The sequence below is a fragment of the Cupressus sempervirens genome, chromosome 4 (genome assembly GCF_028749045.1).
Source record: "Cupressus sempervirens isolate cs-2001-9-10 chromosome 4, ASM2874904v1, whole genome shotgun sequence".
Taxonomy (NCBI): Eukaryota; Viridiplantae; Streptophyta; class Pinopsida; order Cupressales; family Cupressaceae; genus Cupressus; species Cupressus sempervirens.
Window position 1 is genome coordinate 672,156,061 of NC_143121.1, and position 25,286 is coordinate 672,181,346.

The following is a 25,286-nucleotide window of genomic DNA, read 5'->3' on the forward strand; positions in this document are numbered from 1 at the left end:
TCATTGTAAAAAGAAAACATCTCTTCATGTAGAATGTCGAGTTCATGGCTAAATGGAAATGAGAATTCTTTGTTGACTAGCTGCTCTACCTGTGTACTTTGTGTAGAGTCATAGGATTCTAACAACATAGCATTAAATTGCACAGGAGGAACATTGTTATTTATTTGTGGATTTTAAGTCATTTCTTGATATCCATCATAGTATGAACCATCATTGTTAGGTGCATTTTGACCATTTTCATATTTATTAATATTTATGTATTGAACATTATTGTTGTTATTGTCTACAAGAATACTTCCATTATTCAAATGGGCATTCCACTATCAGTTCTGTCTTTGGAAACCATTATTGTGATCAAGAGGATTGAAGTTGTTTCCTCCATTATTGTTTACCATATTTTTTCTACTATTGTTATTTTTCCCACTAAAGTTCTTGTTATAATTTTGACCATAATTATTGTTGTAGGTGTGCATAGTGCACGCTTGGTTCTTTCTTTTTAAATTTTATGTTGTGTTTTAGAGGGGGTGTAGAGTAGTGCATGAAATGAGGTGTGCTACTATGCAACCCTTATGGGTTTTATTTTTTATTTTTTCTTCTTTCACTTAATTTTTGATGAATTCGGTGTGCACTAGTGCACCAAGTTAGGTGTGCTAGTGCACACCCTATTCTTGTGGTGTGTTTGCATTGGGTGATGTCACACCTTAGTTGGTGTGAAGCTACAAAAACAAGGAGGTGCATAGTAGTAGATGTAGAGTGTAGAGTCTTATGGAGAGAAACAAGTGCAAAATGAGGGAAGGAAGGGGGGTGGTGGCTTATGTAGCCTCACCGTTGGGGTATTGTGTAGATGCATAGGTGTGCAGTTGTACAGATGCATAGTTGTGCATTTGTACATCAAAAATTTATTTTACCCTCTACTTGGTGCACTAGCATACCTTATAAGGTGTGCTAGTGCAGACTTTTCATTTTTGTAAAATTGACTTGTTTCTACTCCAACTTGGTCTTTGATAATTGATTTTCCCAGTGAGGACTGGGGATGCAAACTAAGGGGGCTAGGTAAGACCTTTAAATGACTTTGAAACCATGGACCAAGGCCTTAAAAAAAAAAAATATGTAGGGGATCCCCATTTCTGCTCGAAAATTCGGGGTGTGTTGTGTAACTACAACAATTTGAAACCTATCTTTTTGTTTTGGATGTTTTTACATCTTCTAGCATAGGCTAGGAGGTCTTAAATACCATTGGAGCAAAAGATGGGAAAGATGTCAAATATCAAAAATTTCTCAAGTAGGTGAAAATGGTATAAAACATGGGAATAAGTGTTCTAAAGGATAAATAATACCTATAAATCACAATTCAGTCATAATGGACAAGTTTGGAAGTTCCCACATAAAGGAAATCAGAGTTACTAAACAATGCAAAAAGTTAACAATAATTATTAAAGTTACTTGACAACATTTTGATAAGCAAGTTGCATAGTGCAAGAAGGAGGTTGATGGTTATCCTAACTAACTAAAACCTCTTGGAGAACTTATAAAAATCATGAAATAACCCATTCCAATGGTTGGACATGTAAGAAAGGAAGTTTTGTTATTGAAAACCATGAATTTTGCCCTAGTTTTTATATTTTTCATGTTTAGGGTTGTATATTCACAATAATGGATTGAATCTTGAAGTTTTAAATTAGATTATTGAATTTCATTCTTGTATAGTTCTTTTTGTTTTAGGTTTCTAGGTTTTAGAGGTTCACTTGATTAGTTTTTGAAAATCTTTTATAAATACTCCATGTGGTAGTCTAGTTGGGAGAGTTTTCACAAAATTGCTCCCCCATGAGTTCCTACTGTGGATTCATCATGGCCTTAAAAGGAATGGAAGTGGAGCCAATGTACATGTTATGCATATATCTTTTGGGTCCCTAGAGATTTTGTTAACTATTTTTAATGTAATGTCCTAGGAAAGTCATAGTCACTTGGTTAGACAATCACAATATTTCTAGAAAGGTTTTGGAGGTTTGAATGTGATATATACTTCAAACCATGAGTTTTAGGAGGAGGAGGGGTGACTAACATTACTATATGCTAGAGGAGGAAGTCTGAAAACAAGTTTTGGTAAGCATTTGATTAGACCCTAATTAACCGTGTCATTCTTAATATGAAACTATTGAATGTAGGCATAAAAGTTGCTTTCAGATGTATGAAGGGATTGTAGACCTGAGACTCATAATATATTATAGGTTTTACAAAAGGGTAATCAAATCCATGATTTGTGTGCCACCTTGTTTAGAAAAAATTGGAATTATAGTCCAAAAACCCAAGTAAGGATAACTTTAAGAAACCCCCCTTTAGAAAAAAGTATAAAATTTTGGTGAATCAAACATTAGTTATAGGAGAAAAAAATAATTTCTATTGAAAAATTTTTATGTTTAGGTAGGGAATTTTTTAACTTTATTGGTGATGATTTTTCAATCATATGAAAATTCTATAAAATCATGGCGAATCTTTCATTATTGATGAAAATCATAGAAAATAGTACACATAAACTATAGAAACCTGCTAAAAATGGGGACATTACAGTCCTCCCTCTCTAAGATTGCTTGTCCCCAAGAAATCTTCGAGAAAAATGGACATCACAATTGACCTAGATCCCAAAGGTACATCTGCCTACTACCCCTATTGTGTACAATCAACTCCTATAGCACCAACACCCAAATAATGGACATCAACATTAGAATCCTCTAAAAACTAACCTGAGGCATTGATGAAGGCAACAACTCATCGAAACTCAATCCAACTAAAATATGAAATCTGTCCACACCTGTGTCCCCATCAAATTGATACTCATACCTAACTACACTATGGAGATGGTAACAACCATAGGTTTCTAAAACACTATTACTCTCATAATGGTTTTGACATTTGAGTACCAACACACTTAACCATTTTATATATTGGAGCCGAGCACACTACGTATGTTGATCCATAGCTTGTGCTGAGTTAGGAAATCCATTAGGTGTTGAGTGATCTTCAGGTGTTGAGCAGACTTCAGGTGCCGAGTGAAGATCAAGTGCTAAGTAACGTTTAGGTGCCAAGTCATAGATGATGTCGAGCATCAGGAATTAGTAAGTGCTGAGTAACACAGAATGTACATATGAGTTTGTAACTTCACTAATTCAAATGTAAATCATTTTCATGGCCGACATATGATGAATATCAAAATATTTAAGTGATAAGATTTAATCTTTTGTATCTTCTATGCAATCTACATGCAGCCAATAAGAAAAATGGAGAAGGCATGCAATCAATAATAAAAGTGCAAGGAAGGAGTGGGAAACAAAGTTTCAATATGGATCATAGATCCATATCTAACCCTAAGCCTTCGAATGCCTTTATAAGGAAGAAAAAATTTCATTTTAATTGAGGGAAAAAGAAGTGTATGAAAGCTCTAGTGGAGTTAAGAGTTTAGAGTAAAAGACTTAAAGGAAGAAACTAGTAGTTAAACATTTAGTTGATCAGAACTAATCAAAATATACAATCAAACATCAGATTTCATAGAATCAAGATTAGAGAAAGTAGATCAAGTGGTTGAATTCAACAATCAAGGATTGTAAGCCATTAGGTTTATTATACCTAATACTCTCTAGCAATTGTGTTAGAAAGGAAACCCTATGGAGATAGGTTAGCTTAATAGCTGTTTTGTAGATCCTTTAAATAGGTGATTAAATCTTTTAACAGGGTAACACTTCATGTAAAGTGTTTGTAAATCCTTTAACCGGGTCACTATTGATATAGTGTAAAGCCTTTAATAGGGCAGACCATCAGAAGTGATCAAAACATTGTTACCGCAGTGATTTTGTGGGTATCATCCCCACCCCAGTTTTACCTTCTCATTCCTGGAGGGTTTCTGGGTTACCAAAACCTCAAGTATTATGTGATGATGCATATGTGATTCTCATAATTGCTTAATGTTGATATGCATGCATGTTCATTTCAATAATATGTTATTAAAGGGTTTTAAATGGATAGAAACTAATACTTCTGATTCACCTCCCCCCCCCCCTCTCAGAAGCATTCTTTCCATTAAGACATTCCAACAATTGGTATCAAAGTAGCAAGGTTCTGATAAGGATAAGTCTAATTTCTTGGAGAAAAAGATCTAAATATGGAAGTCTTCAAACTTGGGAAGATTATTACAATCAAGTGATTGATGTGCAACTAGCTCTTCACAAAGTAGAGGAAGCCAAGTAGGAACTAAGAAAATCCTTGAAAAGAAGGAAGGATATAGCCATAGCTGAAAATGATATAAACTACAAGGAGATTGATACCACAAAATTGTTTGCCAATGGAGACACTAAAGAGTTTGATGCACCAATAGCAAAACTGATGGAGAAAAACAAAGTTCAAGTAGATGAGATAAGATCTCTCAAGATGGAACATGAATCAAAGGCCATAATGTTATGTGAAATCATTGAAAAAAAGAAAAGATTAGTTGAGGATAGAGTCATGGTGGAAGATGACAAAAGAAATCTTGCAAATAGACTTGAAGAAAAATATATTGAATTAACAAGGATCTCAAACATGCAGATGGATACACTTGCCCAGATGATGAACCTTCATCATGAACTTAATATGAAAGATATTGAGATCTCTAATTTGAGGATGTAGAATGAACAATTGCAAAATGAATTGAAAAGAGAAAAATAAATACCAGAGAATCTCAACAAGTCAAGTGAAGCCATCAAGTACTTTGAACAGTTGATGAAATTCCCAAGATCAACCCATGGTACATTAGGACTTGGATAAAACAACACTGAAGTAGGGGAATCATCAAAAAGTGTTGAGCAAAGAGGTGACAAAGGTAAGGATTCTAAACCCACTTGTCATTACTGTAATAAAAAGGGGCATGCTGCTAATGTTTGCAAGAGTAGAAGAATCAATCAGCTAAACACACCCAAAAGCAAGAGATACTATCACAAGTGTAACATGCAAGGACATATGACACAAAAATAAAAGGGAATGAAAATCATTATCATTGGACTAAGTCAAACCACTTGTTTTAGCTGCTTGAAAATTGGTCATATCAGTAGAAACTGTCCTACAAGGTCCATTGCACCAAAAACTAAATCCAACAAAGGAAAAGAAAAGATTGATGTCAAGAAAATAAGAAGACAAATGAATAAGACTTAGAAGAAGAAAGATGAGTGCAACACATCAAGTGGAGGGATCACTTCACCCAATGGGTCAAGTGATCACACTTCATCAAACTAAGAATAAGAGAGATATGTGGGACTGATATGCAAAGTTACATCATACATCAGTCCCAAAACAAAGAAGTATTGAAAAGAAGAAATAAGCATGAAACAAGATGCCAAGACAAAATTTTAAATGATGATGCCGAGCTGTCTTTGGATGCCAAGTTCTTAACAGTGACTGGGTTGATAACTGATGTTGAGTTAAATAATTCCAATGGAAGCCAATTGAGTAGTGCAAGCTGAGTGTGCAGTTGAGCATTTAATGTGATAAAAATAGGGTATATTATTGTGATTTTAATCACTTTTTTTCATCGTGAACCAGAAGCAAAGGAGAAGAAAAGAGAAAAGTGGCTTCATAGCAAAGAATCCAGTGTTCCAAACAAATTTCAACCTCTTTCAATAGCGATTAAGCATAAATCTCATCAATCAAAGGTATTTCATTCAAGTGTCGAGCTACGTAGAGTTTGAAAGCTTGTTTATATTTTAAAATGCTAGTTTGGAAAACAATGGCATCTAGGTTAGTAACCACTAAAGGGAAGGAAAGTCATGAAGTACAATAGGTCAGTAATGAAGTCAAACAACCTGAATTCAAGCCCATTCAAAAAGTCACCTATAAAATTGACCCTGCTGACGCATTGTATATTATCCCATCCAAAGTAGTTATGGTACAGGATGTAAGGAAGTGTTATAAATGTAAAATTGGTGCCATAGTTGATCTTGAAATTTTCCATGCCTATGAAAAAATGTGCGAGAATAAGATTTTGAAGGATGAATACAAGATAGTCGAGAGAAAGGGTTTGACCAATGCCCTAGTTTATCCTACAGTATTCAAAATTGAATGGATATGGACTATTTTAAGCAGAATCCACAATGGATGTTTATGGTTGGAAATAGGTCCAGTCAAGATTACAAAAGGGATAGTACATAGGGTTATAGGTTTTCCAACACTAGATTAGACTAAGACCCTGCACAGTGAACCCAAGGAGGTTATTGAGAAAAACACAAGTGCCAAGTGGAATAAAAGAGGGATGACAATTCACACCATCTAGGATCCTCTTGTTGAATTTTCTATTAGAATCATTGCCCACAAATTCTACCAATCCAGTCAATTGAACAGTGTGCCATGCATAGCTATTGATGTAGCATACAAACTGGTAAAGAAAGATCACACATACGATTTGTCAGAACTTATGTTGCAATAGATAAATGAAAACCTAGGAGCTATAAGGAGATCAAAAGGTGCTCAATGCAAATTTAGTTCAGTTCTTATATGTATATTCTTTTATGTTATGAAAGAGTTTCCTTCTATAGGAAAGGTGAATTGGGCTCCTAACAAAACTACAATAACACAAATTAATGAGTTCAATGATCAGATGGGTGATAACCTTGAAGCCCAAATGACAAGCTATTTTGATGATTTCAAGAAATCCATGAGGCAAAGGGTAAGAATACCAGTTTCCTTAGTGGAAAAACACATCAATGACATATGTTTCCTAGTTGATATAGATTTACCCTATATCCAAGAAACAACTCCAAGGGTGAGATGGCTAAGGCCATTTGGTTATGAACTAGATGTGGATGAATCATCTGCAACTATCACTACTTTTCTTGCAAAGGAAATAGACAAGTTTGCCAAATCTTTTGGCACATATGATATGGTTAAATCCAAGATTGAAATAGAATTAAATACTACCTCTGTAATCAAGAAGAAAGATAAAATGGTGAAGAAAATAAAGAAGAAATTTGGTAAAGGAATTGAGGCAGAAGAAGAAGATGAAGAAGATGATGATGACAATGAGGATGAACAAGAACAATGACCAATGGAATTAACTCAAGGTCTAGGTGAAGACAAGGAGGAAGGTGTTGGGGAAGAAGAAGCCAAGGAAGCACCAACTCAAGCTGAGCCAAAGAAAAGAAAGGTAATAGAACAGCCTCTAGCTCAGCCCAAACCAAAGAAAACTACCATGCCATCACCCCAAAAGCCAACAACTAGAGTTGCAACAAGGGCCTCCACATAAAAGGCTAAAGAGGAGGCTACAAAGAAGAAAACAATCAAGATGGGATAGGAAGAGCCAAAGAAAAGAAGAAAATATGTGGCTCAACCTGACACTGATAAGGAAGATCAATCTGAAAAGGTAAGCCATTCTCCTAAGTCTTCAGTTGTTACACTATGTGAAAAGATTGGTAATGGAGACTTAAGTAACATGAATAAAGTTTATTTCAATAAGTTCACTAAAGAGGAACAAAATAGAATAGAAGAATTAGTTTATGGAATGATGGCATAGTTCAAGTATACTCCTCTTGAACTAGATGGACAATTTCAAAAGGAACTGTCTAAAATTGTAGACGACAGATGGCACTTTTTGTTTGAAAATGGAGAAGGAGATGAGAGAATCAACCTTAGCAAGCATACTGCCTGATTTGACTAAGGAGAAAATAGAGAAAGCAGTCAAAAGGCATAACACTAGGTTTACACCTAAGTATAGGGCATTATTCATTCTCCAAAACAAAATGAAAGAAATTGTACAAAGAACAACAAAATCATGGAAGAACTTGTACAAAAATGTTGATGATTTTCTTGAAGAAGAATACAAGGAAGAAGCTACTGCTTTGCTAGAAGAGAGAAGAAAAAGGAGATAAGAGAAGATAGAAGTAGAGAAAAGGATTGAAGAGGAGGAAGGAAAAGATGAAGACAGGGATACTAGTGAGTAGCAAGAAGATCAAAGTGTACAAGACACACAAATTCCACCTCCTAGTCCTCCTCACTCTACTGCCACACCTATAGAATTTATTATAATTAAGGATGCTATTAACACCTCATGTCAAAAGATCAACCCATTAACTACAAAGGATCTCACTAAGATCCTTGACCAAACAACTCTACAAGCAAAATTATGTACAAGTCCAATTTTGGTCTGTGTGGATGACTTACAAAAGTTAGTAGAAAGCTAAGTTAGAGATAAGGTGAAACCACAAGAACCACCTTCCATCATCTCTACAGCTACTAGTGGTCAACACCAAATGCAAATAGAAGTTATATCAGGAACAATTGACACTACAGTGTAGAAGCCGAGTGCAGAAGTAGATAAAAATATAGCACAAACAGGACAAACTGTTGTTTCTAATCCTACAGCACAAACACAAGGTGCACCTCCTCACATTCTTATTATTGATCAAAGTAACATACAGGAGGCAAAGGAAGTAGAGAAAACCCCCAAAGAGTGAGAGGCTATACAAGCATTGGAAAATTTTCATACCTCTGGGACTCCTCCTAAATAGCCTAGAAATGTTGCAATGCCACTACAAATATCAGCACCAAGGTCAAGTACTACAAAAGTTGCAAGGGTACTTCACTATGGAGACCCTGCATTAGATGAGGAGATAGTCATACCAAGTTATGACTCCAAAACAATAAGCATTGAAGAGATCAATGAGGTGCAAGAAGCATTGAATAGAAGAAAGAGGCAGGAGATACTGAGGAAGGAATACAAACAAAAGCAAACATTACATGAGATTAAAGACATCTTTATGGATGCCTTCAGTTTGTAGTCACCAGATGAGTCCAAGCATATAATGGAACAATTGATAGATATTGTTGACTAGGTGACAAATGTAGACCAAGAGACAAATGCAAAACTTATGGAATGGTCTGAAAGAAAATTTTAGGGGAAAGTAAATGAGAAAATATCTAGTCAAATTGCACTTTCCTAGGTTGAATTGGCAAAGGTAATAGACAAAGTGAAAAAGGTACTTGAGAATATATTCTCATTGTACAAAAAGTTGTGTGACTTTTCAAACTTCACACAGGAGACAAGCCAAAAAATAATGAGCATGGAGAGGAATCCAAATATTTCAAGCATGCAGCTACAAATGATCCAGCTCAAAGTGAGAAGCATTTTGCTCAAACGCTTCACACCCAAAGGGAAATAGCTATATTAACAATAGAAGAGGCTAACATCAAGGCCAAATTGATGCATCTTCAATCTTCCATTACTCCACATTTGGAATTACTTCATAAAGAATAGGTCTATGCTGAAACCATTCTCAAGAAAGATCCTAATCTTTCTACCTTAGATGGACTTGTTCACCTTGCTACAAAGACTGCCATCCAGCATAAGTCATTAGAAATTTCTTTGAATAATTGGGATGCAGATCTCAAGATGATTATGGATGTAAATAGTACATTTTTGGCAAAATATGGTCTTAACCCTTAGTGCCCTTTGACATTTGTGTCAAAAAGGGGGAGATATATAAGTAAGGAGAAATTATAAGATAAAAGGGGGAGACAAGATAAAAGGGGAGCATTTTTTGGTTACAAAGAAAATGCAGATAATGGTCAATCAACTTAGGGGGAGTTAAAATAATTTTGAGGTATATATTGTAAGTTACAAAATTTTGATCAAGTTTTTAAACCTCTGTATATATACCAAGCAGATTAGTGAATGTACTCATAAGTTTAGTTAAGTGTTTTTGTCACTCATGTCAAAGGGGGAGATTGTTAGTCTTAGAATGGTTTTGACATTTGAGTACCAATACACTTAACTATTTTCTACGCTAGAGCTAAGCACACTACATATGCTGAGCCACAGCTTGTGCCAAGTATGGAAATCCATCATGTGCCGAGTGATCTTCATGTGTCGAGTGAAGATCAAGTGCCGAGTAAAATTTAGGTGATGAGTCATAGACGATGCTGAGCATCAGGAATCAATAAGTGCTGAGTAACACAGAATGCACATATAAGTTTGTAACTTCACTAATTCAGATGTAAATCATTTTCATGGCTAACATATGATGAATCTCGAAAGATTTAAGTGATAAGATCAAATCTTTTGTATCTTCTATGCAATCTACATGCAGCCAATAAGAAAAATGGAGAAGGCATGCAACCAATAATAAAAGTGCAAGGAAGGAGCAGGAAACAAAGATTTAATATGGATCGTAGATCCATATCTAACCCTAAGTCTTCGAATGTCTTTATAAGGAAGACAAAATTTCATTGTAGTTGAGGGAAAAAGAAGTGTATGAAAGCTCTAGCGGATTTCAAGGTGAAGAGTAAAAGACTTAAAGGAAGAAACCAGTAGTTAAAAATTCAGTTGATCAGAACTAAGCAAGATATATGATCAGACATTAGATTTCATAGAATCAAGATCAGAGAAAGTAGATCAAGTGCTTGAATTCAGCAATCAAGGATTGTAAGCCATTAGGTTTATTATACCTAATACTCTCTAGCAATTTTATTAGAAAGGAAACCCTATGGAGATAGGTTAGCTTAGCAGCTATTTTGTAGATCCTTTAAATAGGTGATTAAATCCTTTAACAGGGTAACATTTCATGTAAAGTGCTTGTAAATCCTTTAACAAGGTCACTATTGATACAATGTAAAGCCATTAACAGGGAAGGCCTTTAATGGGGTAAACCATCAGAAGTGGTCAAAACATTATTACTGTAGTGATTTTGTGGGTATCATCCCCACCCCAATTTTACCTTATTATTCCTGGAGGGTTTCTGGGTTATCAAATCTCAAGTGTTATGTGATGATGCATATGTGATTCTCATAATTGCTTAATGTTGATATGCATGCATGTTCATTTCAATAATATGTTATTAAAGGATTTAAAATGGACAAAAGCTATTACTTTTGATTCACACCCCCCCCCCCCCTCTTAGAAGCATTCTTTCCATTAAGACATTCTAACAAACACTAGCAACAACTCCAACCTCTACCCAACTGTCCTGGGTGTGTAGATAATACAAGGGGTCTAATTTGTAGTTATCAATCCCATCTATAAAAGATGGTGCTAGCCCTTCCCATAATGGATGGCATGAAATTAGAGCCAACCCACATTGATGTAAAACCAAATCCTCTACTTGTGGGTCAAACTTGAAAAATGATGAGCACTCCTCAGATTGTAATATAGATAAAAACTCCCAATATGTCAATGACTCATAATCATCAAATTGGGAATCAAAAGATGGCTCAAATCTTTGATGTTGAACTATTGGTCAGGTAGGATCCTAGGCAACCCTCTCAACAAACCCAACCTCAAAATCCCCATGGGGAAGCATTAGTAGATAGAGTCTCTACAATATTTCCCACTAACCTCTAAATAGCATGAGAGCCTTGGATGAGAGTACCTTTTGAAACTCTATATGAATCCTCCCTCTCATCTAAACTCTCCAATAGATACTTCATGAAGGACTCTGTGTAGTAGAAATTATATGTGGAAGCAATCAACCTACTCCCCTATGACCCTACCATCTTGTCTAATGGTACTAGCTATATCAAATGAAGAAATAGATCTTCTTTGGTAGAAGGAAGAAAATCACCATGAGAGCTCATCTCCCCTAATGCTCTCACCTCCTCTATACCTACTACACCCATATGTTGGACAAATGTGTCAACCACATCATCATGTCCCTCATCTCCAACCATGGAAGAAAACTCACCACCAACCACAACATGTAAGTGAACAAGGTCTAGGGATAGTGTTTTACTCGCTCTAAATCCACTATAACCTCATCCAACTATGACTGTGACTCTTGAAGAGCCAACTAAGTATACTAAAGAGAGTCCAAAGTCACCTCAAGCTCATAGGTAAGCTCAGCTACCTCCTCCTCTTTTCCTAACAATGTCTCATAATAGGTGCTACCTCACTCTAGAAGGTAATCCCTATTAGTAGCTAACTAAGACTAACTATGTTTCAAGATCTTGATAGCCTCTTGAAGCATATGAACCTCTACTAGGGAAATACTACTATCACCATGCTCATCTAACATAGGTGCAACCCAACCAGATATAGCTAACATCTAATGAATAACATCATAATGCTCAAGAGCTAAAGAAATGCCACTATCACTCACCTTCAGCTAACAAATCACACGATGACTCTACAACTCCTACCTCCTATGCAAGCTCTCAATCTTACTAATTGCACTCTAATAGGAAGCTAAATCAAAACTGCTCACCACAAGATCACTCATTACATGTATGCTATCAACCTTGCATAACTTTGCATCTGAGATACAACTATTATGTACCTCAATCAACTCCTCATCTAAAGAAATAGAAGCCCTCACAATATCAATATCCCCACATGTCTTAGCTTTCACCTCAAAGGATAGATCTTGTAAACACTAATCTAGGAACCTGTCCAAAACCTCCTTAGAGTCATCAACTGATACCTGGAAAGGGATATCATACTCAGTGCAATGCGTAGCATCACCAAATGTATCATCAGATATGTCTATACTATCTATATCCACATATCCTAATAAAGCCTCAATTGTTGATACCTAATATTAAACACATAACTCAACGTCAAGTTGTTAATCAATGACACTAGAGCATGAACCTACATTTACTAACTTTGCTATAACATATAAATCACCAACATCATAGCTAGGTGACTCCATACATGCATTGGTCTCACCTAAGGAAGCAAATACCTCTTGTATTGGAGTAACACTATGATAACTCATATACAAATCTCCAATAATAATCCCCTCCTCGAGAGAGCCAAAAGTGTCAGACAACTCTAAGAGCCTCAACCTGCTAAAGCTTAATACCGCTATCCACCAAGGGTATTTACACATCTACTAATCTCTATGGAATGAGTCCACCATCAAAACTACAGATGGAGCTAGTAGGTGTCATACTAAATATAGGTACATCAGCATCATGGACACCTATTGGGGAAAACTCAAGCTTCGTTCCCTAGAACCTCGATGTTGGTCTTCTAAAGGTGGAAACCATATACCTCACTACCCTCTCAACTATCATGGAATCTGTCAAGCTCACTGCTAACATTTGTTGATGAAGCTTTGGTTTCTCCAAACTCTTCTGCAAGGCATTCATTTTTATGCTAGCTTCCTAATTACTCCACTAACTTCTAGAAATGCTAGTCCTATGTATATCCATAGCTAGAGAAAATAAACTACTAGTCACTCTAGAAATCATATCTAAAAATCTTCAAAGTTAGCTCGAAAAAAATAAAAATTTGAGCCCAATTTCTGTAGGCTAGCAAGAAATTGCTCTGATACCACCATAAAAATCCTCAATAGGCTATATTCTTAACAAACATCAATTTACTTTTGCTAATCAACAGTTTGATATTTTGTCAAATATTTGGCAAGAAAATTATTATCACTCAATAAATAATTCTTTAAAGTCACAACTACTTGCTCACAATTTTAATTGATTAAGTCAACACCACTAACCAGTTTAGAAGTAATTCTATAATTGATGGCAATGTTACTAATATCCAATTTAAAAATTGAATTTTGAAAATTTACAACAATGCAATAGTGAATCTGGAAATTGACTTCTAATAGATGAAATATGGATTGTAGCTCTTAAGAAAGAATCCAATTTAGTCATAGGTTCATAAATACATGTTCGTCGCTTATAATTGAAAGTGCTCTAAAATCTTACTACTACCCTCCAATAGTTGATTGCAACCTTCCACAAAGTCTAAAATTGCTACCAAATATAGGGATGATAGCCTTAGTACATCCCACTTTAACCAAGCCAAAAAATAAACAATAATGGCATTCCAAATCACAAATTCTCCAGTCACAATGAAATTCCTAGGTATAGTACACAACAATAGGGAAATATTATAATTTAATTAAGAAAATTCTTAGAATTAATTCAAAATATGAATTACCAAACACTTTTTAATTCCAAATCCTTATACTTTAGCAAGGTTAAACAAATCAACAAACTTAGAAACTCTTCATAGGACACACAAGAAAATAATCAATTAGATGTTTTACTCATCAAATGGGCTTAGGGCTCATATTTATAATCTCCAAATGGAACAAAGTTTCCCATATAACTTTACTTAAAAAGCTTTCCACACACAACATTAAAACATAATAAAGTGTCATTATTAACTAATTTATTAATTGCTCTTGCTTCTCAAAATGACCTTTTCCACCATAACTTCAAATTTTGACATATAAGGCCATTGTTTCTTATTCCCATGATTTAAAAATTTTCATCCCGTTTCTAGCAAGCTATGATATTGAGGTGATGAACCAACAACACTAACAAAAATAACAACTTTAGTGTATTTAGATGAATAATAATAATAATTTACCCATCTTGCAAAAACAATTGAAGAAGCATCAATATCAAAACTTGACAACACCAAAGTGATGCTAATGATGAAAGATGATGAATAAACCTGATGGGGTGGCCTACTATAAATAGACTCTACCTCCAAGATTCTTGAAGCTCAAACCAAAAGCCTAAAATAAAAACTGAGAGCATCCTCCAACTCCTCTAACTCATCTCAGCTCATTGGAACTAGCAAATTGGCTTACTATAAATAGTAAGTCCCTTAAATGGAGCCAAAAAAAACCATAGGAGTAGCCTACAACCACACAACTAAGACCCTCAAATCCTACTATACGCTCATGAGGGTTGTGATGGTGAATTGACTTGACTAACTGTAGGAACCTGCTAAAAATGAGGACATTACATGAGTAGTTTGAGGATAGGATAGAGGTACTCAAGGCATCAAGCTATAAAAGTGAACCCTAATAGGCTAAGTGAACCCTAATAGACTAAGATAAAACTTGAGAAAGTCTTGAATGAGATAAGGACTAAGCAAGCAAGATACCTAGTACTACATCAGGGCCATATCTCTGAGCTCCACCATTGGATGTAGATGAATTTTGGTTATGTTGTGGAGGGTCAAGTTTCAAAGAATATCACTAAAGCGATTGAGAAGTTCAAATCTGGTTAAAAAGCTATAGGACTATGTCTATAGTTCTATCAAAGAGGTCAATGAGAAGGTATAATTGTTTGTGTTTGATCAACAAGTTATCTTTGATGAATCTAATGTGTATGAATAATAGGAAAAAGGTCAAGAAAAGGTATTAAGAGAGCCTTAGGAGTCTTACAATCAATTCTATGGTGAGATAGTTGTTAGTTGTCATTGATGTTAAGAAATATAAAGAATTCATACGTAGTATTTGTGCCTATTGAATGATAACTCTAATGATTCTGGTATTGTTTTGGAATAAACAACTATCTTTGTCACAACATTTGTATATGCTTTATATTTTGAAATGAATAATATATCTTGTATGATCTAGGTTTGGCATAGGTGTTGACCATGGGTATGAGAATATAATGATGCAGTCATGTAAAGTGAATATGGAACATTGAAGAAACTTGTAAAAGATATTATATATGCATAAAATCCAAGTATGGAAAAAAGTTGTAGTGATACGATGGAGAGGTTTTATATAAGAACAAAAATTTAGGTAGCACAACTAATGAGGAGGAAACAAGAATAAAATAATAATAATAGCCATACTTATGAGATGGAAGGAAGAAGCTAGAGAATTCTATAGCAATGTCACAAGAAAAATGGCAAGAAATTCAATATGTACAACACCTTATAGTCTGTATCATTCATTCATGGCAAGCACATAGAGATGCTACCTCACCACATGCGTGATCCCTCAACTCTCAGCCTGTCCTTGCAAATGGCCAAGAAATAAATACTGTACATTCCTCCTACCCACTTTCCACCATGTTCAGGCCACATTACATGGTGCTCATGTAAGCAAGAGGCATTTATATTTAGATTGACATTCAAAACCTTTTGTGAGTCCATTTCTTAAAACAATTACTTCTACACATAGTATAAATACCACTACTATTTTATTTAGAAGAAACCAATAGAGATGATGTGCATCAATTTGCAATGTTAAAATATTGAGGCATGTTGGAAATAATAGAGCATAAAACTAAGTAATAGGAAACCACCACAATATTTTATTTCATCTATTTAGGGCACAACAAAAATAATTTCCCAATCTACTCAATGTTCTTAGCCTTCTCAAGAAAAGAAAAAATAAAATCATATGTGGGACAATGCTATTAAAGAAAAACATTGCGGAGGTCTTAGTGGTCATTTTGGTCTAAACAAGACATTATAATTAATACAAAGATTTTATTATTTGCCAAAGATACAAACAGACATCAAGAAGTTTGTGGAAGGTTTTCTTATGTGTCAAAGGGCCAAGGGAGTATCAATGAATGCTAGACTTTATCAACCCTTACCCATACCAAATAGACCTTGGGAGTGTTTGAGTATGGATTTTGTGATGGGATTACCGAGGACAAAGATAGGTTATGATAGCATATATGTGGTTGTTGATAGATTCAGCAAAATGGCTCACTTTATTCCATGTAAAACTACTAATGATGCTAGTTATATTGCAGGGCTATTATTTAAAGAAATAGTTCATATTCATGGTTTGCCATTGAGAATTGTATTTGATAGGGACATCAAGTTTGTAGGTCACTTTTCGAGGACCCTATGGAAGAAGTTGGGCATGAATTTATCTTCTAGTTCAGCCTATCATCCTCAAACGGATGGGCAAACTGAGGTGGTTAATAGATCCTTGGAAAACCTTTTGAGATGTTTGATATGGGAACATGGAGGTAGTTGGGATGCCATCATACCTCAGGCAGAGTTTTCATACAATGACTTAGTGAATCGTAGCACAAGCATGAGTCCTTTTGAAATTGTTTATGGGAGACATCCAAGGGGAGTTTCGAGACTCAAAAATATGGATGGTTTGGAGAAAAGGAGTGCACATTTAGAAGAGTTTTATGAAGCAATGGTGGAAGTGCATGAGCACGTAAAGAAAATATTGCAACAAAATAACTTGAAGGTGAAGGCTAAGGCAGATTTGAAGAGAAGGAATGTGCAATTCCAAGTTGGCAATTTGGTTATGGTACACCTGAATAAAGATCAGTTACCTTGGGGAAATCATATGAAGTTAATGATGAAGAAGATTGGACCATGTGAAATCCTAGAAAATTATGGAGAAAATGCATACAAGGTAGCATTACCTCCAAATGTAGCTATTTCACCTATATTTTATGTCTCAGATCTCAAATCGTATAAGGGTTAAAATGAAGCAGTTGGTGAAGAAGCAACAACACTTGAATTTGATGAATGGATTCAATAATTTCCATCTAAAGAGACACCCTAGATGGAAAGTATAATCAATAGTAGGGAAGCAATGAGGACAAGACACAAAGTACACATGGAGTATTTGGTTAAGTGGAAGGGGCCTTCTTGATTCTGAAGCCACTTGGTTACCAGATAAAAAATTTTTGGGACAAGGTGGGGATCTACAACAATTGGTCTCTAAGTGGACTTGAGACAAAATTTACCCTCGGGAGTATGCTGCAGGAGCATGTGTTGGGCACAGCAATAAATTTTTGGATTGCATTTGTGGTGGTGTTTAAAATTTTTATTATTATTAAATTTTAGGGTTTGCATTAGATTTAGGGTGGTGTTTTAATTTTAGGGCATATTTTTAATATTGTGTTATAACTTTAGTAAATGTTTAAACAAAACCTTTACAAGTTTGGTGGTTGCCAAAACTAGTTTTTAACTGTTTGGCTTTGTTTATAAATTCTCTCTAAAATATTTTGGGAGAAGAGGATTTTATTTTTTATTTTCCTAAGAAGAAGGATAAGAACATTGAGCAGATTGGAAAATTATTTTTGTTGTGCCCTGACCAGATGAAATAAAATATTGTGGTGGTTTCCTATTACTTAGTTTTATGCTCTACTATTTCTAGCATGCCTCAATATTTTAACATTGCAAATTGATGCACATCATCTCTATTGGTTTCTTCTAAATAAAATAGTAGTGGTATTTATACTATGTGTAGAAGTCATTGTTGCATGAAACAAACTCACAAGAGGTTTTGAAAGTCAATTTGAATAGAAATGCCTCTTGCTTACGTGAACACCATGTAATGTGGCCTGAACATGGTGGAAAGTGAGTAGGAGGTATGTATAGTATTTATTTCATGGCTATTTGTAGGAATAGGCTTAGAGTTGAGGGATCACACATGTGGTGAGGCAACATCTCTATGTGCTTGCCATGAATGAATGGATGCAAACTGTAATGTGTTGTTGATATTGAAGTTTCAGGCATTTTTCTTATGACATTGTTGTAGAATTCTCTAGCTTCTTCCTTCCATCTCATAAGTACGACTGTTATTATTATTTTATTCTTGTTTCCTCTTCATCAACAACCAATAGATAAGACATCATGTTATTGTCAAAACAAATAGGTGCCAAGAAATGCTTTGTGGTTGACGGGTTTAAGGTTATCGGGCACACACCCAGACAAGATTATAACAAGAAAAAAAACCCAATAAAATTTGGTATCATGCATTTTGACAGCCAAAAGTATTTAGGATATTGTTTTTAGTTTTAATAATCCTTGATAAACCTTTCCAAGTTGCATATAGTTTTTTAGCAGCAAAGAAAGACAGAAACTTTAAATAAAAATGTTAAATGATGCTTAGTACTAAATGATGTTTAGTTGTCATTAATCATTTGGTGAGATTATAAGGATGTTTATTTCTATTATGAAATGATATGGTTGTTTTGAAATGTCACATATCCTTTCTTTTAGTTAAGGCATCAGTTAATTTTGCAGTTGTGTATAGGTGTTTAGGCAATTTATGTTGTCTATGATTCAATATATATTTGTTTATTGTAGAACACTGTGTTTAAAAAATTAAGACAGTGGTGTTTTGTGAAAGTGTAAAGGACTTGACTGAAGTATACAATATATGGAGAATTAGAGCATGATTGAAATCTCAAAGTCTGGGAGTTGTTGGAGCACAAACAGAGAGGTACAAACTTATGGCATTGAAATTATGTTCATAAATACAATTGTACTATTCAACAATATTTGAATGATAGAAGATATAGATAATAGAAAAGAATGCTAAAATATTATTCTTTTAACTTAACTTCATTCTAAAAGAATTTTTAGACTCTACACATACAATTCAAAGTTAGTTTGCAAGACAATGATATTTTATTAGGTTATATTATTTAGAAATATAGATTGTGAATCATCAGTTTGAATAAAATTTAGTACAAAAGTATATCAGTTATATTCAAATTTATGATTGTAAATTAATTTCAATTCAACTTTCGAATTGAGTTTCAGTTTGGCTATATTTCTCTGAGAAGGGGATTGTTGTTCCTAAGGATTAGAGCCCTTAAAATTGTAAGTGAAGTTCATTTAGGTGGCTAGATTAGGATAGTGGTTTTCTTTGAGTTAGTGTTGATGTGAGTTTTGTATCACTTACATAACATATTATGATTTGAATATTCAATATGGGATATCAAACATGCAACTCCTCTCTTGAAAAGTTATTACTCATGAAGACATAAGCAATAGCTCCAATGTTCCTTACACTGTTGGATATAGGCTTAGTTTTATCGATGTGATTCACTGATAATCACGTAGGCGACCTTACATAAATTGTTAAAGATGACTTGGACTTTGGTGGGATGAAGGTGATGGTGGCTAGGTTTGTGAAATGTGTAGAAGCAGATAATGTTGATGGTCGTGATGATGGAGGGTGTGTCTATCGATGATGATGTTGATGGAAAGTGATGGTTGTCAAAGGTGAGTGGATGAGTTCTATCACTTGATCTACTCTAACTTTCTTCTCTCTAAACTTCAACTACCCAACTATTCACTATTCTACTCCTACTCCTATGAATGGAAGCTTAGCAAATGGATGGGGATCAAACCTAATGAGAGCTGACCAATGGCCTCACTTCCATAGGTGCAATAATTCAAAAGAAAAATAAACTAGTTCACCACAGAAGGCTTCCCAACCAGCTGATAGGATGCTAGTGGTCTAGTATTGATCCCTATCAAACATTTACCAATGCTATTATACAACTATTCATCTACTTTAACTTCACTTAAACAACTTCAAATGCAACCAACTTTAACAACTTGAAAGAAAATTCTAACTAAGTGGAAGTAGAAAACATGCAATAACACCCAATGTTCTTGATCAACATGCCAATCACAATAATGAAAAAGAGAGCAATTTTGGTATTATTTACGCAACAATTTCTCTGACACTTTACAAATGAGAGAAAATGGCCTTTCATAGGGGTCCAAAAATACAATGGACGATGGAGATCAAAACAAGATCAACAATCTAGAGTGGATCCTCAAAACCCTAATTAGGCTTGCCACCCCATCAGCCAATGAGAAGATGCCACCTCATCAATGGAACAATGAAAAAAATGCAAAAAGTGGCAACCAATGAGAAGACACCAAAATGGTGGCCAATCAGAAATAGACACATGTCCTATTCTAGAAGAAAGGGAAATTTGCCTCTTAGGCTTACATCAAATGATCTTCTAATATAACTCTAAGGAAATGAACTTAGCTAGCCTTTTGTTAACTTCTTCTATAGGAGGACAAGGTGTGTGCTTCGCCTTGAGTTCCACTAATTTTGCCACGTTTTTCGCTACTTGTAGTACCCTTTCATGATCCTTCTCATATTCCTTCACAAATCCAATAAAAGCACTGAGAGAGGAAAGGGTGCCCAAATGCTTCTTCTTGATAGCAACCTTTCCCAACTTATCCAATCTCGATCCCAAATCTATTTCATTGACATCCTCTTCTCTGATATCCTCAAAATCAAGTGCCACCCATACGTCACTCATCATGGTTGAAATAGAAGTGTCGACGCTTGGACTATGTCATGCAATCTCATTATGTATCTCTTCAAGTGTTCTAAATCTGGTAGTCAATGCAACAAACCAAGATTCAACTATACTCAATCCTCTCTCATCAACCAACCTAGCCATTTGCAAATGTGCCTCTGGTAGCCCAATGAATGCTTGTAGCCTTAGAATAGCCAAATCTCTGATGGGAAGGAAACCTTTCCACTCCTCTTTGAATAACCTGAACTAATCTTTAATGGCCACTAATGACTAGAATGTCGAGATGAAGGCAAGAAATTTTTCCCATCTTGGATTGCATCATGGATCCAATCCCTGACTTCATGTAGCTGAGCTAATATCTCTCCTAAATTTCTCTCACTATCTTGAGGAAGGGCTACCTGGTGCAGCTGTTGAATGGGCTGGCTGTCTCTTCAATATTTGTTCTCGGCCTCCAACTTTACCATCCTTTCATTTTCCTTCCTTAACCTCTCTTTGATTGATGCCATACCTTCCCATACCTCCTCACATTCCATATCATCTATATTCCTTCCCAAGTTATGTTCTACTATCTCATATTCTTGGGCCACAATCTCATTCACTACCTTGTTGACTGTTGGAATAGCAATTTGAACCTTTCGGTGATCATCATTGTCGCTCCTGATTACCCTTGCCACTATTCTTGCTATTTGTTTTTGGTTCTCACTATCACCCTTTTCTATTAACCCTTGTATGTCCTCAACTGTATGGGCCATTACCACCTTGCCTCTTGGCATAAGAATTTGTCTTAATCATAGCGGTGTAGTGCATCTCCCCAAATTTGGATTTGGTTTGACTAACAAAGCATCACCAACAGCCTCAGGTTCCTGACTTATTGCCTTGATGTTGATTGGTCCATCTTCTTCTCTACTAGTTTCTTCCATATCATTTCCTTGCTAGTTCTCTGAGAGAGGGGAGTATTCGGTTCTTTCACTATAGCTACTTGATTCTGAATCAGAGCTCACCTCCACTATGGCCCCTTTATCATTTGAATTGACCTCTTGGCCTCTAGCCTCAATTATACTCTCTCTTGATGGTGCTACATGTTCTCTCTTGGCTGGAGGCTCTGGATGTTCTTTGCCCTTCTCTACCTCCAAAATCTTCTTCTTGCCATTTCTAATTATGTACTATTGCCAGCTATTTCCTTCATTCCTATGTCCCATTGATTTTTCTTGTCTTTCTTTTGGCTTCATGATCTCATAGGTAAGGGGAATCCTTTGCCTTTGTAGCTTCCTTAGTCCTTCATTATACCATGATTTGGTATGTAAATCTACTACCCTCGTAAGTGCTTCCAAGGAAGGATCCTAATGGTCATCCCAATCTACTAGATTTAATTCTGTTCCTTCTACTGTATCATAGTCTTCTCTCAACACATTTCCATCATCCTCCAGTTGATCTAGAAATCAAGGCCTCTCCATCTAATAGCCCTCATCATGTTCACCATCAGCCTTGAGAAAGCTAGCTTTCTCACATGAAAATCATCTTTGGCATTGGCCCAAAAGTATTCTATGGTGGGAACATGAACAAATTCGTTTCCATGAGATGCCTTGATAAGACCATTAGGGTCAAACCCTTTCCTTGCTCTGTACCATCCTAGATGATACCACTCCAATTCCTTTTTTGTGGCTTCAAAGGAGGCTCAATTTGGGTAACTATCATTGCCAATTATGATTGAGAATGAAATGCCTATTTTTTTCTTCTTTTCTCAATACTCTATCATAGTGCTCAAGTTGTCTAGCCAATTCTAATAAAGCTACCTTGGAAGCCTTTTGGGACAAATTGTACTTCTTGCCACTCTAATGTATGTAAACTATGGAAATTGGATGAACCAACTCCCAAACTTCTTAATTCTTGTCTTTTCTTCTGATGAAAGTCTCTTAGCAGGTGCCCCTTGTAACACCCTTACTATCTTCATGGTGAAGGCATCACAAAATATCTTGTAATCTTTGTTATTGTGCAAATTGAGCTACTGATAGCATTCATGTACCAAATATTGCCCCGGTCTGTTACCAACTTCTCCTAAGGCCTTAAGTCCTAGACTTTTATACAATCTAGCAATTGGGTAGAACAGACAGGAGCCCATGTAGAATTTCTTTGGGTTTTACACGGTTTTGAGTTGCAATTCTAAGTTCTCACTTATGATCTTGGCCCAATCGAACCTTCTTTTCCCTTTCTTAATCACATCAATGAAGAAGTATATCCAATTTTCAAATCTCGTTCCTTGAGCTAGGCCCATGATCCGACTGAGCAGAACAATGAGATTACCATATTCTGGTTTGAAATCTACCATTGTAAGCCTCAATGATCTGTTAACTCCTTTTCTTCCCTCGCGTATCCAATTCTACTTTAGATGAGTGTAATAGGCCCCTTGGTTATCTTGAAATGACTTAGTCGCTTGATCCATCATTACAATTGTCATGCCCTTGTACTGGGGAATGTTAAATGTTTCTTCAATTGCTTGTTCGCCGATGCTGGCCAACACTCTCTTCCCTTCATCAAAAATGATGGAATTACTATTTACATCAAATCTAGATGCACATTCCATAATCAATTCTGGACAAGGCAATGTGGGAGGAAAGGCCACTGCATGTACAATTCCACTCTTGTAAGTCCTTTTTGCCAAGGGGGATTTTCCTTCCTTCAGTTTTTCCCTCATTCATATCATGTCCACTATACATATATTGGTGTCGCTTATTCTCTTCATTTTCGAGAAGAAGGAAGTATTGGGCATCATATCCTCTTTGTCTTTCTTAGTGTTTGCCCACTTGGGATTCTTACGTGCACTATCATCCTCCATGCTTGTCGCCCTATTATGGGATGGTAGCATGGTGGACCAAAAGGCAAGCAGAACCAAGCGGAACAATCCTTAGACTAGAACGAAAGAAGGATGTTAGCTTAAGCACTCCTTGCAACTCTAGATGATGAAAATTCACCTTAACCGATAACCTTACAGCAACTTTTCGAAACCTAGGATATGACTTTCAAGTAGTTCAAATCCCTTTGCAAATATAAATTTACACTCCTAAAACTATCCAACACTTGCCTTCTATGCAAAAATCAAACTTTCATATGTATCTCTTCTCCCAACAAAATTGCCAAAATCTGGTATAAAAATGCAGTCCTAAGTAGGAAAAAATCAGACCTTCACCATGAATTGCTCAAAAATTAGAATCGGATAAAATGCCAAGAATGGAAAATTTTGCCTTTGTCTCAAATTTTCCCATGCATGAAGTCTGAAATCTGACCAAAATGCTACCTAGGGTACAAATCCCAGCCCACAAATGGAGGAGGAAATCACCAAAATCTACAAAAATCTGCCCACAAGAAAAATCACCAAGGTCTGAAAAATGGAAAAACGCAAGCAAAAAATTGCCCAAGCATGCAAAAAACTGCCTTCCACTAAATTCGCCCAAGTCTAAAAAAAATTTGCTCCTCCACAAAATTTTCCCAATTCTAGAAAAAATCTACTCCTCCACAAAATTTGCCCACATGGAGAGGAAGAAATGATTTGTGAAAATGAGATGGGGAGGAGTTTCCCTTTATAGCCAATTTTCTTTCTTCATAAAGCTGGCCTACATGGTCTAAGAGAGAACAAAAAACAAAAATTAAATTCAAGTTAAGGCCCACAATTAAATACTTAGCTCAAAAAAAAAAAATTTGCCAAAAGAAAATTGCACTTTTAAATTAACCAATTAGCTCCAATTGCAAAACGAAATTAAATGGCCTTGAGGGTGATAAATATTTCCATTTAATGAGGGTTTAGTAATTAATACATCATTAAATTTGGATTTTGACTAACCAAAAGCCATTTTTTCAATATTAAATTACTAAATTCATTAAAAACTTAAAAGTTTTCAAGGCAAATTAATCCAATTAAAGTCAATTTTTGCAATTTTCTACCAAATCAATTATGCCAAGCTAAAAATTAAAAGATTAAAATTGCATTTAGAACCAAAAATTGATTTTTTACACTTTCCTCATTTCAACAAAATTAAAAATTTTCACCAAAAATTTGAGATTTTCCAAAAACTTAAGTCTAATTAAAATTTCTCTTTTGAGAGTTATCCAAATTTACAAAGTTAAGACCAAATTTTCAAAAGAAAACATCTAAGTACAAAATTCACAACTTTATCCTGCCAAGTTGAAATTAAATTAGAAAATTATTCAGCCTAAGGACAAAATTGATAACTCTGGAAAATCAAGTTGAAACCGGGTGAAAATAAATCTAACCTTTCTCCCACTGGCCTGAAAGTGTCCAAGGCTCAAAATTTTCAAAACTCAAAATTGTTGGACAATCCAAAAATTTGCCAGGTCGATTAGAAAAAAGGGGCGTCCCCAAAAATTTTGGGGCGATGGTGTGAAAACTTCACAACAGTTAGGTTTCCACATTATATCTTGTGTCCTATTTCATGAGGATTTTTGTTACTAAATATGATGTTACAATGAAATATTTAAAATAGTATATA